Below are 14243 nucleotides of genomic sequence, written 5' to 3' on the forward strand. Positions count from 1 at the left end.
AATGGTGGAGCACTGACACACTGCACACCTTCTCTCCGTGGAATGGTGGAGCGAGCACTGACACACTGCACACCGTCTGTTCCTGGAATGGTGGAGCACTGACACACTGCACACCTTCTGTCCGTGGAATGGTGGAGCACTGACACACTGCACACCTTTTGTCCATGGAATGGTGGAGCACTGACACACTGCACACCTCCTGTCCGTGGAATAGGGGAGTGAGCACTGACACACTGCACACCTTCTGTCCGTGGAATGGTGGAGTGAGCACTGACACACTGCACACCTTTTGTCTGTGGAATGGTGGAGTGAGCACTGACACACTGCACACCTTCTGTCCGTGGAATTGTGGAGTGAGCACGAACACACTGCACACCTTCTGTCCGTGGAATGGTGGAGCACTGACACACTGCACACCTTCTGTCCGTGGAATGGTGGAGCACTGACACACTGCACACCTTCTGTCCGTGGAATGGTGGAGTGAGCACTGACACACTGCACACCTTCTGTCCATGGAATGGTGCAGTGAGCACGGACACACTGCACAGCTTCTGTCTGTGAAATGGTGGAGTGAGCACTGACACACTGCACACTTTCTGTCCGTGGAATGGTGGAGAACTGACACACTGCACACCTTCTGTCCATGGAATGGAGGAGTGAGCACTGACACACTGCAGACCTTCTTTCCATTGAATGGTGGAGTGAGCACTGACACACTGCACACCTTCTGTCCGTGGAATGGTGGAGTGAGCACTGACACACTGCAGACCTTCTTTCCATGGAATGGTGGAGTGAGCACTGACACACTGCACACCTTCTGTCCGTGGAATGGTGGAGCACTGACCCACTGCACACCTTCTGTCCATGAAATGGTGGAGCACTGACACACTGCACACCTTCTGTCCGTGGAATGGTGGAGCACTGACACACTGCACACCTTCTGTCCGTGGAATGGTGGAGCGAGCACTGACACACTGCACACCTTCTGTCCGTGGAATGGTGGAGTGAGCACTGACACACTGCACACCTTCTGTCCATGGAATGGTGGAGTGAGCACGAACACACTGCACAGCTTCTGTCTGTGGAATGGTGGAGTGAGCACTGACACACTGCACACTTTCTGTCCGTGGAATGGTGGAGCACTGACACACTGCACACCTTCTGTCCATGGAATGGAGGAGTGAGCACTGACACACTGCAGACCTTCTTTCCATGGAATGGTGGAGTGAGCACTGACACACTGCACACCTTCTGTCCGTGGAATGGTGGAGTGAGCACTGACACACTGCAGACCTTCTTTCCATGGAATGGTGGAGTGAGCACTGACACACTGCAAACCTTCTGTCCGTGGAATGGTGGAGCAATGACACACTGCACACCTTCTGTCCATGAAATGGTGGAGCACTGACACACTGCACACCTTCTGTCCATGGAATGGTGGAGCACTGACACACTGCACACCTTCTGTCCGTGGAATGGTGGAGCGAGCACTGACACACTGCACACCTTCTGTCCGTGGAATGGTGGAGTGTTGACACACTGCACACCTTCTGTCCGTGGAATGGTGGAGCACTGACACACTGCACACCTTCTGTCCGTGGAATGGTGGAGCACTGACACACTGCACACCTTCTGTCCGTGGAATGGTGGAGTGAGCACTGACACACTGCACACCTTCTGTCCATGGAATGGTGGAGTGAGTACTGACACACAGAAGACCTTCTGTCCATGGAATGGTGGAGCACTGACACACTGTCTGTCCGTGGAATGGTGGAGCGAGCACTGACACACTGCACACCTTCTGTCCGTGGAATGGTGGTGCACTGACACACTGCACACCTTCTGTCCGTGGAATGGTGGAGCACTGACACACTGCACACCTTCTGTCCATGGAATGGTGGAGCACTGACACACCGCACACCTTCTGTCCGTGGAATGGTGGAGCACTGACACACTCCACACCTTCTGTCCGTGGAATGGGGGAGTGAACACTGACACACTGCACACCTTCTGTCCGTGGAATGGTGGAGTGAGCACTGACACACTGCACACCTTCTGTCCATGGAATGGTGCAGTGAGCACGAACACACTGCACAGCTTCTGTCTGTGGAATGGTGGAGTGAGCACTGACACACTGCACACTTTCTGTCCATGGAATGGTGGAGAACTGACACACTGCACACCTTCTGTCCATGGAATGGAGGAGTGAGCACTGACACACTGCAGACCTTCTTTCCATGGAATGGTGGAGTGAGCACTGACACACTGCACACCTTCTGTCCGTGGAATGGTGGAGTGAGCACTGACACACTGCAGACCTTCTTTCCATGGAATGGTGGAGTGAGCACTGACACACTGCACACCTTCTGTCCGTGGAATGGTGGAGCACTGACCCACTGCACACCTTCTGTCCATGAAATGGTGGAGCACTGACACACTGCACACCTTCTGTCCGTGGAATGGTGGAGCACTGACGCACTGCACACCTTCTGTCCGTGGAATGGTGGAGCGAGCACTGACACACTGCACACCTTCTGTCCGTGGAATGGTGGAGTGAGCACTGACACACTGCACACCTTCTGTCCATGGAATGGTGGAGTGAGCACGAACACACTGCACAGCTTCTGTCTGTGGAATGGTGGAGTGAGCACTGACACACTGCACATTTTCTGTCCGTGGAATGGTGGAGCACTGACACACTGCACACCTTCTGTCCATGGAATGGAGGAGTGAGCACTGACACACTGCAGACCTTCTTTCCATGGAATGGTGGAGTGAGCACTGACACACTGCACACCTTCTGTCCGTGGAATGGTGGAGTGAGCACTGACACACTGCAGACCTTCTTTCCATGGAATGGTGGAGTGAGCACTGACACACTGCACACCTTCTGTCCGTGGAATGGTGGAGCAATGACACACTGCACACCTTCTGTCCATGAAATGGTGGAGCACTGACACACTGCACACCTTCTGTCCGTGGAATGGTGGAGCACTGACACACTGCACACCTTCTGTCCGTGGAATGGTGGAGCGAGCACTGACACACTGCACACCTTCTGTCCGTGGAATGGTGGAGTGAGCACTGACACACTGCACACCTTCTGTCCGTGGAATGGTGGAGCACTGACACACTGCACACCTTCTGTCCATGGAATGGTGGAGCACTGACACACTGCACACCTTCTGTCCGTGGAATGGTGGAGCACTGACACACTGCACACCTTCTGTCCGTGGAATGGTGGAGCACTGACACACTGCACACCTTCTGTCCGTGGAATGGTGGAGTGAGCACTGACACACTACACACCTTCTTTCCATGGAATGGTGGAGTGAGCACTGACACACTACACACCTTCTTTCCATGGAATGGTGGAGTGAGCACTGACACACTGCACACCTTCTGTCCATGGAATGGTGCAGCACTGACACACTGCACACCTTCTGTCCGTGGAATTGTGGAGTGAGCACGAACACACTGCACACCTTCTGTCCGTGGAATGGTGGAGCACTGACACACTGCACACCTTCTGTCCGTGGAATGGTGGAGCACTGACACACTGCACACCTTCTGTCCGTGGAATGGTGGAGTGAGCACTGACACACTGCACACCTTCTGTCCATGGAATGGTGGAGTGAGTACTGACACACAGAAGACCTTCTGTCCATGGAATGGTGGAGCACTGACACACTGTCTGTCCGTGGAATGGTGGAGCGAGCACTGACACACTGCACACCTTCTGTCCGTGGAATGGTGGTGCACTGACAAACTGCACACCTTCTGTCCGTGGAATGGTGGAGCACTGACACACTGCACACCTTCTGTCCATGGAATGGTGGAGCACTGACACACCGCACACCTTCTGTCCGTGGAATGGTGGAGCACTGACACACTCCACACCTTCTGTCCGTGGAATGGGGGAGTGAACACTGACACACTGCACACCTTCTGTCCGTGGAATGGTGGAGTGAGCACTGACACACTGCACACCTTCTGTCCATGGAATGGTGCAGTGAGCACGAACACACTGCACAGCTTCTGTCTGTGGAATGGTGGAGTGAGCACTGACACACTGCACACTTTCTGTCCGTGGAATGGTGGAGAACTGACACACTGCACACCTTCTGTCCATGGAATGGAGGAGTGAGCACTGACACACTGCAGACCTTCTTTCCATGGAATGGTGGAGTGAGCACTGACACACTGCACACCTTCTGTCCGTAGAATGGTGGAGTGAGCACTGACACACTGCAGACCTTCTTTCCATGGAATGGTGGAGTGAGCACTGACACACTGCACACCTTCTGTCCGTGGAATGGTGGAGCACTGACCCACTGCACACCTTCTGTCCATGAAATGGTGGAGCACTGACACACTGCACACCTTCTGTCCGTGGAATGGTGGAGCACTGACACACTGCACACCTTCTGTCCGTGGAATGGTGGAGCGAGCACTGACACACTGCACACCTTCTGCCGGGGAATGGTGGAGTGAGCACTGACACACTGCACACCTTCTGTCCATGGAATGGTGGAGTGAGCACGAACACACTGCACAGCTTCTGTCTGTGGAATGGTGGAGTGAGCACTGACACACTGCACACTTTCTGTCCGTGGAATGGTGGAGCACTGACACACTGCACACCTTCTGTCCATGGAATGGAGGAGTGAGCACTGACACACTGCAGACCTTCTTTCCATGGAATGGTGGAGTGAGCACTGACACACTGCACACCTTCTGTCCGTGGAATGGTGCAGTGAGCACTGACACACTGCAGACCTTCTTTCCATGGAATGGTGGAGTGAGCACTGACACACTGCACACCTTCTGTCCGTGGAATGGTGGAGCAATGACACACTGCACACCTTCTGTCCATGAAATGGTGGAGCACTGACACACTGCACACCTTCTGTCCGTGGAATGGTGGAGCACTGACACACTGCACACCTTCTGTCCGTGGAATGGTGGAGCGAGCACTGACACACTGCACACCTTCTGTCCGTGGAATGGTGGAGTGAGCACTGACACACTGCACACCTTCTGTCCGTGGAATGGTGGAGCACTGACACACTGCACACCTTCTGTCCATGGAATGGTGGAGCACTGACACACTGCACACCTTCTGTCCGTGGAATGGTGGAGCACTGACACACTGCACACCTTCTGTCCGTGGAATGGTGGAGCACTGACACACTGCACACCTTCTGTCCGTGGAATGGTGGAGTGAGCACTGACACACTACACACCTTCTTTCCATGGAATGGTGGAGTGAGCACTGACACACTACACACCTTCTTTCCATGGAATGGTGGAGTGAGCACTGACACACTGCACACCTTCTGTCCATGGAATGGTGCAGCACTGACACACTGCACACCTTCTGTCCGTGGAATTGTGGAGTGAGCACGAACACACTGCACACCTTCTGTCCGTGGAATGGTGGAGCACTGACACACTGCACAACTTCTGTCCGTGGAATGGTGGAGCACTGACACACTGCACACCTTCTGTCCGTGGAATGGTGGAGTGAGCACTGACACACTGCACACCTTCTGTCCATGGAATGGTGGAGTGAGTACTGACACACAGAAGACCTTCTGTCCATGGAATGGTGGAGCACTGACACACTGTCTGTCCGTGGAATGGTGGAGCGAGCACTGACACACTGCACACCTTCTGTCCGTGGAATGGTGGTGCACTGACACACTGCACACCTTCTGTCCGTGGAATGGTGGAGCACTGACACACTGCACACCTTCTGTCCATGGAATGGTGGAGCACTGACACACCGCACACCTTCTGTCCGTGGAATGGTGGAGCACTGACACACTCCACACCTTCTGTCCGTGGAATGGGGGAGTGAACACTGACACACTGCACACCTTCTGTCCGTGGAATGGTGGAGTGAGCACTGACACACTGCACACCTTCTATCCATGGAATGGTGCAGTGAGCACGAACACACTGCACAGCTTCTGTCTGTGGAATGGTGGAGTGAGCACTGACACACTGCACACTTTCTGTCCGTGGAATGGTGGAGAACTGACACACTGCACACCTTCTGTCCATGGAATGGAGGAGTGAGCACTGACACACTGCAGACCTTCTTTCCATGGAATGGTGGAGTGAGCACTGACACACTGCACACCTTCTGTCCGTGGAATGGTGGAGTGAGCACTGACACACTGCAGACCTTCTTTCCATGGAATGGTGGAGTGAGCACTGACACACTGCACACCTTCTGTCCGTGGAATGGTGGAGCACTGACCCACTGCACACCTTCTGTCCATGAAATGGTGGAGCACTGACACACTGCACACCTTCTGTCCGTGGAATGGTGGAGCACTGACACACTGCACACCTTCTGTCCGTGGAATGGTGGAGCGAGCACTGACACACTGCACACCTTCTGCCGGGGAATGGTGGATTGAGCACTGACACACTGCACACCTTCTGTCCATGGAATGGTGGAGTGAGCACGAACACACTGCACAGCTTCTGTCTGTGGAATGGTGGAGTGAGCACTGACACACTGCACACTTTCTGTCCGTGGAATGGTGGAGCACTGACACACTGCACACCTTCTGTCCATGGAATGGAGGAGTGAGCACTGACACACTGCAGACCTTCTTTCCATGGAATGGTGGAGTGAGCACTGACACACTGCACACCTTCTGTCCGTGGAATGGTGCAGTGAGCACTGACACACTGCAGACCTACTTTCCATGGAATGGTGGAGTGAGCACTGACACACTGCACACCTTCTGTCCGTGGAATGGTGGAGCAATGACACACTGCACACCTTCTGTCCATGAAATGGTGGAGCACTGACACACTGCACACCTTCTGTCCGTGGAATGGTGGAGCACTGACACACTGCACACCTTCTGTCCGTGGAATGGTGGAGCGAGCACTGACACACTGCACACCTTCTGTCCGTGGAATGGTGGAGTGAGCACTGACACACTGCACACCTTCTGTCCGTGGAATGGTGGAGCACTGACACACTGCACACCTTCTTTCCATGGAATGGTGGAGTGAGCACTGACACACTACACACCTTCTTTCCATGGAATGGTGGAGTGAGCACTGACACACTGCACACCTTCTGTCCATGGAATGGTGCAGCACTGACACACTGCACACCTTCTGTCCGTGGAATGGTGGAGCGAGCACTTACACACTGCACACCTTCTGTCCATGGAATGGAGGAGTGAGCACTGACACACTGCAGACCTTCTTTCCATGGAATGGTGGAGTGAGCACTGACACACTGCACACCTTCTGTCCGTGGAATGGTGGAGTGAGCACTGACACACTGCAGACCTTCTTTCCATGGAATGGTGGAGTGAGCACTGACACACTGCACACCTTCTGTCCGTGGAATGGTGGAGCAATGACACACTGCACACCTTCTGTCCATGAAATGGTGGAGCACTGACACACTGCACACCTTCTGTCCGTGGAATGGTGGAGCACTGACACACTGCACACCTTCTGTCCGTGGAATGGTGGAGCGAGCACTGACACACTGCACACCTTCTGTCCGTGGAATGGTGGAGTGAGCACTGACACACTGCACACCTTCTGTCCGTGGAATGGTGGAGCACTGACACACTGCACACCTTCTTTCCATGGAATGGTGGAGTGAGCACTGACACACTACACACCTTCTTTCCATGGAATGGTGGAGTGAGCACTGACACACTGCACACCTTCTGTCCATGGAATGGTGCAGCACTGACACACTGCACACCTTCTGTCCGTGGAATGGTGGAGCGAGCACTTACACACTGCACACCTTCTGTCCGTGGAATGGTGGAGCGATAACTGACACACTGCACACCTTCTGTCCGTGGAATGGTGGAGCACTGACACACTGCACACCTTCTGTCCATGGAATGGTGGAGCGAGCACTGACACACTGCACACCTTCTGTCCGTGGAATGGTGGAGTGAGCACTGACACACTGCACACCTTCTGTCCGTGGAATGGTGGAGTGAGCACTGGCACACTGCACAGCTTCTGTCCGTGGAATGGTGGAGCGATCACTGACACTCTGCACACCTTCTGTCCGTGGAATGGTGGAGCACTGACACACTGCACACCTTGTCTCCGTGGAATGGTGGAGCGAGCACTGACACACTGCACACCTTCTGTCCGTGGAATGGTGGAGTGAGCACTGACACACTGCACACCTTCTGTCCGTGGAATGGTGGAGCACTGACACACTGCACACCTTCTGTCCGTGGAATCGTGGAGCACTGACACACTGCACACGTTCTGTCCGTGGAATGGTGGAGCGAGCACTGACACACTGCAGACCTTCTTTCCATGGAATGGTGGAGAGAGCACTGACACACTGCACACCTTCTGTCCGTGGAATGGTGGAGCACTGACACACTGCACACCTTCTGTCCATGGAATGGTGGAGCACTGACACACTGCACACCTTCTGTCCGTGGAATGGTGGAGCACTGACACACTCCACACCTTCTGTCCGTGGAATGGGGGAGTGAACACTGACACACTGCACACCTTCTGTCCGTGGAATGGTGGAGTGAGCACGAACACACTGCACAGCTTCTGTCTGTGGAATGGTGGAGTGAGCACTGACACACTGCACACTTTCTGTCCGTGGAATGGTGGAGCACTGACACATTCACACCTTCTGTCCATGGAATGGAGGAGTGAGCACTGACACACTGCACACCTTCTTTCCATGGAATGGTGGAGTGAGCACTGACACACTGCACACCTTCTGTCCATGGAATGGGGGAGTGAGCACTGACACACTGCACACCTTCTGTCCGTAGAATGGTGGAGCGAGCACTGACACACTGCACAACTTCTGTCCGTGGAATGGTGGAGTGAGCACTGACACACTGCACACCTTCTGTCCGTGGAATGGTGGAGCGATCACTGACACACTGCACACCTTCTGTCCGTGGAATGGTGGAGCACTAACACACTGCACACCTTCTGTCCGTGGAATGGTGGAGTGAGCACTGACACACTGCACACATTCTGTCCGTGGAATGGTGGAGCAGTGACACACTGCACACCTTCTGTCCATGGAATGGTGGAGCACTGACACACTGCACACCTTCTGTCCGTGGAATGGGGGAGTGAGCACTGACACACTGCACACCTTCTGTCCATGGAATGGTGGAGCACTGACACACTGCACACCTTCTGTCCCTGGAATGGTGCAGCGAGCACTGACACACTGCACACCTTCTGTCCGTGGAATGGTGCAGCGAGCACTGACACACTGCACAGCTTCTGTCTGTGGAATGTTGGAGTGAGCACTGACACACTGCACACCTTCTGTCCGTGGAATGGTGGAGCATTGACACACTGCACACCTTCTGTCCGTGGAATGGTGGAGTGAGCACTGACACACTGCACACCTTCTGTCCATGGAATGGTGGAGTGAGCACTGACACACTGCACACCTTCTGTCCGTGGAATGGTGGAGCACTGACACACTGCACACCTTCTGTCCGTGGAATGGTGGAGCACTGGCACACTGCACACCTTCTGTCCGTGGAATGGTGGAGTGAGCACTGACACACTGCACACCTTCTGTCCGTGGAATGGTGGAGTGAGCACTGACACACTGCACACCTTCTGTCCGTGGAATGGTGGAGCGAGCACTGACACACTGCACACCTCCTGTCCGTGGAATGGTGGAGCGATCATTGACACACTGCACACCTTCTGTCCGTGGAATGGTGGAGCGAGCACTGACACACTGCACACCTGCTGTCCGTGGAATGGTGGAGTGAGCACTGATACACTGCACACATTCTGTCCATGGAATGGTGGAGTGAGCACTGACACACTGCACAACTTCTGTCCATGGAATGGTGGAGCACTGACACACTGCACACCTTCTGTCCGTGGAATGGTCGAGCACTGACACACTGCACACCTTCTGTCTGTGGAATGGTGGAGCGAGCACTGACACACTGCACAACTTCTGTCCGTGGAATGGTGGAGTGAGCTCTGACACACTGCACACCTTCTGTCTGTGGAATGGTGGAGTGAGCACTGACACACTGCACACCTTCTGTCCGTGGAATGGTGGAGCACTGACACACTGCACACCTTCTGTCCATGGAATGGTGGAGTGAGCACTGACACACTGTAAACCTTCTGTCCGTGGAATGGTGGAGCACTGACACACTGCACACCTTCTGTCCATGGTATGGTGGAGCGAGCACTGACACACTGCACACCTTCTGTCCGTGGAATGGTGGAGTAAGCACTTACACACTGCACACCTTCTGTCCGTGGAATGGTGGCGTAAGCACTGACACACTGCACACCTTCTGTCCGTGGAATGGTGGAGCGAGCACTGACACACTTTACCTTCTGTCTGTCGAATGGTGGAGTGAGCACTGACACACTGTACACCTTCTGTCCGTGGAATGGTGGAGCACTGACACACTGCACACCTTCTGTCCATGGAATGGTGGAGCACTGACACACTGCACATCTTCTGTCCGTGGAATGGGGGAGTGAGCACTGACACACTGCACACCTTCTGTCCAATGAATGGTGGAGTGAGCACTGACACACTGCACACCTTCTGTCCATGGAATGGTGGAGCACTGACACACTGCACACCTTCTGTCCGTGGAATGGTGGAGCGAGCACTGACACACTGCACACCTTCTGTCCGTGGAATGGTGGAGCGAGCACTTACACACTGCACACCTTCTGTCTGTGGAATGGTGGAGCGAGCCCTGACACACTGCACAACTTCTGTCCGTGGAATGTTGGAGCACTGACACACTGCACACTTTCTTTCCGTGGAATGGTGGAGTGAGCACTGACACACTGCACATCTTCTGTCCGTGGAATGGTGGAGCACTGACACACTGCACACCTTCTGTCCATGGAATGGTGGAGCACTGACTCAATGCACAACTTCTGTCCGTGGAATGGGGGAGTGAGCACTGACACACTGCACAACTTCTGTCCGTGTAATGGTGGAATGAGCACGAACACACTGCACACCTTCTGTCTGTGGAATGGTGGAGTGAACACTGACAAACTGCACACCCTCTGTCCGTGGAATGGTGGAGCGCTGACACACTGCACACCTTCTGTCCATGGAATGGTGGAGTGAGCACTGACACACTGCACACCTTCTGTTCATGGAATGGTGGAGTGAGCACTGACACACTGCCCACCTTCTGTCCATGGAATGGTGGAGCACTGACACACTGCACACCTTCTGTCCGTGGAATGGTGGAGCGAGCACTGACACACTGCACACGTTCTGTCCGTGGAATGGTGGAGCACTGACACACTGCACACCTTCTGTCCGTGGAATGGTGGAGTGATCACTGACACACTGCACACCTTCTGTCCGTGGAATGGTGGAGCGAGCACTGACAAACTGCACAACCTCTGTCCGTGGAATGGTGGAGTGAGCACTGACACACTGCACACCTTCTGTCCGTGGAATGGTGGTGCACTGACACACTGCACACCTTCTGTCCGTGGAATGGTGGACTGAGCACTGACACACTGCACACCTTCTGTCCATGGAATGGTGGAGTGAGCACTGACACACTGCACACCTTCTGTCCGTGGAATGGTGGAGCACTGACACACTGCACACCTTCTGTCCGTGGAATGGTGGAGCACTGACACACTGCACACCTTCTGTCCGTGCAATGGTGGAGTGAGCACTGACACACTGCACACCTTCTGTCCGTGGAATGGTGGAGTGAGCACTGACACACTGCACACCTTCTGTCCGTGGAATGGTGGAGCGAGCACTGACACACTGCACACCTCCTGTCCGTGGAATGGTGGAGCGATCATTGACACACTGCACACCTTCTGTCCGTGGAATGGTGGAGCGAGCACTGACACACTGCACACCTTCTGTCTGTCGAATGGTGGAGTGAGCACTGACACACTGCACACCTTCTGTCCGTGGAATGGTCGAGTGGGCACTGACACACTGCACACCTTCTGTCCGTGGAATGGTGGAGCACTGACACACTGCACACCTTCTGTCCATGGAATGGTGGAGCACTGACACACTGCACACCTTCTATCCGTGGAATGGTGGAGCACAGACACACTGCACACCTTCTGTCCATGGAATGGTGGAGCGAGCACTGACACACTGCACAACTTCTGTCCGTGGAATGGTGGAGTGAGCACTGATACACTGCACACCTTCTGTCCGTGGAATGGTGGAGTGAGCACTGACACACTGCACACCTTCTGTCCGTGGAATGGTGGAGCGATCACTGACACACTGCACACCTTCTGTCCGTGAAATGGTGGAGCACTGATATACTGCACACCTTCTCTCCGTGGAATGGTGGAGCGAGCACTGACACACTGCACACCTTCTGTTCCTGGAATGGCGGAGCACTGACACACTGCACACCTTCTGTCCGTGGAATGGTGGAGCAGTGACACACTGCACACCTTCTGTCCATGGAATGGTGGAGCGAGCACTGACACACTGCACACCTTCTGTCCGTGGAATGGTGGAGTGAGCACTGACACACTTCACACCTTCTGTCCATGGAATTGTGGAGCGAGCACTGACACACTGCACACCTTCTGTCCGTGGAATGGTGGAGTGAGCAGTGACACACTGCACACCTTCTGTCCGTGGAATGGTGGAGTGAGCACTGACACACTGCACACCTTCTGTCCGTGGAATGGTGGAGCGATCACTGACACACTGCACACCTTCTGTCCGTGGAATGGTGGAGCACTGACACACTGCACACCTTCTCTCCGTGGAATGGTGGAGCGAGCACTGACACACTGCACACCGTCTGTTCCTGGAATGGTGGAGCACTGACACACTGCACACCTTCTGTCCGTGGAATGGTGGAGCACTGACACACTGCACACCTTTTGTCCATGGAATGGTGGAGCACTGACACACTGCACACCTCCTGTCCGTGGAATAGGGGAGTGAGCACTGACACACTGCACACCTTCTGTCCGTGGAATGGTGGAGTGAGCACTGACACACTGCACACCTTTTGTCTGTGGAATGGTGGAGTGAGCACTGACACACTGCACACCTTCTGTCCGTGGAATTGTGGAGTGAGCACGAACACACTGCACACCTTCTGTCCGTGGAATGGTGGAGCACTGACACACTGCACACCTTCTGTCCGTGGAATGGTGGAGCACTGACACACTGCACACCTTCTGTCCGTGGAATGGTGGAGTGAGCACTGACACACTGCACACCTTCTGTCCATGGAATGGTGGAGTGAGTACTGACACACAGAAGACCTTCTGTCCATGGAATGGTGGAGCACTGACACACTGTCTGTCCGTGGAATGGTGGAGCGAGCACTGACACACTGCACACCTTCTGTCCGTGGAATGGTGGTGCACTGACACACTGCACACCTTCTGTCCGTGGAATGGTGGAGCACTGACACACTGCACACCTACTGTCCATGGAATGGTGGAGCACTGACACACCGCACACCTTCTGTCCCTGGAATGGTGGAGCACTGACACACTCCACACCTTCTGTCCGTGGAATGGGGGAGTGAACACTGACACACTGCACACCTTCTGTCCGTGGAATGGTGGAGTGAGCACTGACACACTGCACACCTTCTGTCCATGGAATGGTGCAGTGAGCACGAACACACTGCACAGCTTCTGTCTGTGGAATGGTGGAGTGAGCACTGACACACTGCACACTTTCTGTCCGTGGAATGGTGGAGAACTGACCCACTGCACACCTTCTGTCCATGAAATGGTGGAGCACTGACACACTGCACACCTTCTGTCCGTGGAATGGTGGAGCACTGACACACTGCACACCTTCTGTCCGTGGAATGGTGGAGCGAGCACTGACACACTGCACACCTTCTGTCCGTGGAATGGTGGAGTGAGCACTGACACACTGCACACCTTCTGTCCGTGGAATCGTGGAGCACTGACACACTGCACACCTCCTGTCCGTGGAATGGTGGAGCACTGACACACTGCACACCTTCTGTCCGTGGAATGGTGGAGTGAGCACTGACACACTACACACCTTCTTTCCATGGAATGGTGGAGTGAGCACTGACACACTACACACCTTCTTTCCATGGAATGGTGGAGTGAGCACTGACACACTGCACACCTTCTGTCCATGGAATGGTGCAGCACTGACACACTGCACACCTTCTGTCCGTGGAATGGTGGAGCGAGCACTTACACACTGCACACCTTCTGTC

This window comes from Pristiophorus japonicus, chromosome 5 (assembly GCF_044704955.1).
Source record: "Pristiophorus japonicus isolate sPriJap1 chromosome 5, sPriJap1.hap1, whole genome shotgun sequence".
NCBI classification, from domain to species: Eukaryota; Metazoa; Chordata; class Chondrichthyes; family Pristiophoridae; genus Pristiophorus; species Pristiophorus japonicus.